We start from the raw sequence: 3509 nt of genomic DNA, 5'->3' as shown, positions 1-3509 counted from the left end.
TATTCCTCGATGTTAGGGGTAGACGAAGCGAGGCTGACTCATCATAATTATCATAGTTGTGGTTTTGGCGATGATAGGATTCCTTAAATTCTCATTTCTCAAGTCAAGGCTTTTTATGCATTTATAACATTTTCACTAGTTTTGATCTTATTTCCTTGTTAATGGCATTGATTGCAATTTTGATCATTTGTTAGTTCTTTTATTTCTTAGTTCCTTTAATCTTTTGTTCTTTGATTAGCAAAACCCCTTTTTCCTCACAACCGAAAGCATAACACTTTGATTGCATCCTAGGGAAGAACGACTGGAGTTTAATTACTCTCGGTTATATATTTTGTATTTGGAAATTAAACTTTGATTTGAGAGGATAGATTGTCGGTTTGACTATGATACCAACGAAGTGATTCTTATTTTGAGAAATTTCCGAATCGACATAATCTTCTCTCATCACTCACCTTCTTCCTCTCACTGAGTCGTCGGTGTCGCTCCGTGCTTGCTTCTCATAGCATTGGCGCCGCCTGCACCCGCGTCACCACCTCTACTCTACGAAGACGAAGCTGCTCCAGCCATGTCTCTGCCATCACCAGGTTTTTCAGATCTGTTATCACCAGCCATGTCTCAGTGTTTAGAGGAGAGGAGAGCCGTCTTCCTGCTGCGCGCTTGACGAGTAGAGAACCATCACCACTTTGTTGCCGTCCAGAGGACATGAAAGCCGTCTTTATTCTGTGCGCCTGAGGAGAACCATCGCAATTTTTGTCACTGTCCAGACGAGAGTTATCTTTTTCGTCGCTGTTCATAGGAGATCCGCCTTCGTCGCCATCCAGAGAAGAACCGTCCTTTATCACCGTCAAAGGAGAGCCGCTGCCCACCTTCTTCCTCTCACTACGTCGCTCATTGTTTCCTGCTCAAAGCTTCACCGCCTCCGCGTCTATTCCGCTTCTGCTCTGCCATCGCTCATTGATTTTAATGTATATTTTTATTTTTAATTGATAAAATTGCTATGGTTTGAATTCTATTAATGTAAAATTGGATTTAAGTTTAGGTTTTGAATTCTATTAATTGATAATTTGGATTTAGAGATAGATTTTGTTGCTGTGAAATTGGATTTAGGGTTTAGGATTTGAATTATTAATGAAAAATTAGGACATTGCATTATAATGCTGAGTTTAAGGCTTAGACCGTATTAAATGTTAATCATCTTTTATTTTTCAATTTTTCTATTTTTTTTATGTTTTTGAATTAAAAAAGAATTTGTGGATAAGCCCACAGACCACGATCCCCGACGGATATGGGGTCCCTGTTACCTGTCATGTGGACGGAGACAGATTATGGGTGGCGGGGGACGGGGGGCATGTCCTTGCCCACATGAGGACCCGTTGCCATCCCTATTCTTTCTTATAGAGTCTCTCGCGAGTAAAATTTGTATGCTCCAACAATGATCCAAACTTTACTAATTTAGGATGATTGATGACAAATTTTTATGTTGGCATTTTATGTTTAGATATATTTTTTATTTAACTTCTAAATTTGTATATTTTTAAAAATTTTAAGACTTTTGCTAAAGACATCACGAAGTATTTTAAATTTAGAAGATATTTTAAAATTTATATTAGATTATAATGATGTTTTAGAGTATTTGTTTATAATTATATTACAATTAACATTTAACAATTATATTACAGTTAACATTTAATGAATAATGCATGATTATACTAATTTAGAAAAATATTTTTATTATAATTATATAAAATTAATATTTAATACATTATCAACTAATAAAAGTGAAGTGCCAATTCCTCATGAATTCATTTTTCCTCCAAAATAAAAGTACTATTTTCTCTTCTAAATTTATTTTAGAAAAATATCTTTATTATAATTATATAAAATCAATATTTAATACATTATCAACTAATAAAAGTGAAGTGTCAATTTCTCGTGAATTTATTTTCCCTTCAAAATGAAAGCACTATTCTCTCTTCTAAATTTATTTTAGAAAACTATCTTTATTATAATTATATTACAATATTACAATTATATTACAAGTAGCATTTAATGAATAATGCATAATTATAGTAATTTAGAAAAATAAAATAAAGTCCAGTAATTTATCTTTCGACTGCATACGTATGTAGAATAACTTTTAAGAAGGAGTCACATATAGTAAATAAGGTTGATAACTGTAAAACTATATACTAACATTGATATAATATTATTTCAGGTATATGTTTTACAGGTATCAAAGAAAAGTGTTGAGTTATTTTTTAGTGAGTTTAAATTATTTATTATTTATTAGAGAATTTTGTACATTAGAATTCTCTAATAATTTATTTTTTATTTTGAGCTGATTTTGATATATTCTTATTTGATAATAAAACAACATATAAAAATTTGTTGGTGGATCTAATTATTACTAGATTATTTATAGTCACATTGAGCACATATATTTGATTTATTAAAAAAAATAAATTACTAAAATTAATTAATAACTATTTTAAAGTTAATACATTTAATATTAGATTAAAAAAATAAATAATACATAATATGCTATATTTTTATTAATCAAATTATTATAATTCAAATTAATCTTAATAAAAAAATTTAAAATTATAATTTTAATATTATCACAAGATTATTACACTTATTATTTTATTATAAACAATTCTTTTTAATTGAATAAATTAATAAACCAGTAAATTAATAAACGAGTAATTATAACACCCTTACCCCACCCCTTTCCCCCTCTCTCTCTCACTGACACACACCCAGACCCAGCAGAAAACCCTAATCCCACCCATAATCCTCTCTTCTCTTCGAATTCGAATAAGAGCCACCACCCACCACCCACCATCCCACTTCAGAGCTCAAACTCATCGCCGAGCCTTTCTCTCCCTTCTCTCTCTGTCGCCCTCTCTGTCCGAGTTCTCTCTGTAGCTGCTTCGCTACTCCTCGTCGTGGATCGTCGCCGCTTCTGTGCTCCTCGCCGTGGATCGTCGCTGCTTCTCCCCTCCTCGCCGGCGTCGTTTCTGCTTCTCTGCTCCGCACCGTGTCTCGTCGTCGTTGCTTCTCTTCTTCGCGTGGAGTCTGGCAGTCGCTGATTTTCTACCTTTCGTCGTGTCTCAAGTCTCTGGTCTCTGCTTCAACCCTCTCAGGTCTCAGGTCTCAAGTCTCTTCTTCTCTGCTTCAAGCCTTCAACCCTCTCAGGTCTCAAGTCTCAGTCTCTAAGTCTTCCTGATTCTATCTCGTGACTCTATCCCTCTGAAATTTGAAATTTATTCTGAACATGCATATGATGTATTATTGATGATTCTGCTGAATTTTGAGATATGAATGTTTTGAATTTTTATTTGAATTCAGTCCGTTCATAGTGAATTAATTCTGCTGAGATTGAGTTATAAATTCAATTTTTAATTTATTAATTCTGCTGAGATTGATTTTTAAATCCAATCTATTGTATTTGTTTTGGTGAATGGTTGTTTTGCTGTTATTGATTCAAAATAAAAACATTGCCACAA

The 3509-nt window shown here is 33.1% G+C and overlaps 1 protein-coding gene across 3 annotated transcripts in view; it reads left to right on the top strand.

Annotated features, from left to right (window-relative positions):
* Positions 1 to 2731: 2731 nt before the first annotated feature.
* Positions 2732 to 3509, top strand: part of LOC107470327 (rRNA-processing protein fcf2) — a 3342-nt gene continuing 2564 nt past the window's right edge. For 2 of the 3 annotated variants that reach the window (XM_021132430.2, XM_016089714.3), the window contains exon 1: positions 2732 to 3198. The gene's annotated coding sequence lies outside the window, so the exon portion shown is untranslated. The remainder of the gene's footprint in view (positions 3199 to 3509) is intronic. The other variant, XM_052254859.1, reaches the window with a different exon arrangement.

Source organism: Arachis duranensis, chromosome 10 (genome assembly GCF_000817695.3).
Source record: "Arachis duranensis cultivar V14167 chromosome 10, aradu.V14167.gnm2.J7QH, whole genome shotgun sequence".
NCBI classification, from domain to species: domain Eukaryota; kingdom Viridiplantae; phylum Streptophyta; class Magnoliopsida; order Fabales; family Fabaceae; genus Arachis; species Arachis duranensis.
The sequence above is the reverse complement of the archived record's forward strand: the minus strand, read 5'-3'. Positions and strand labels throughout refer to the sequence as shown.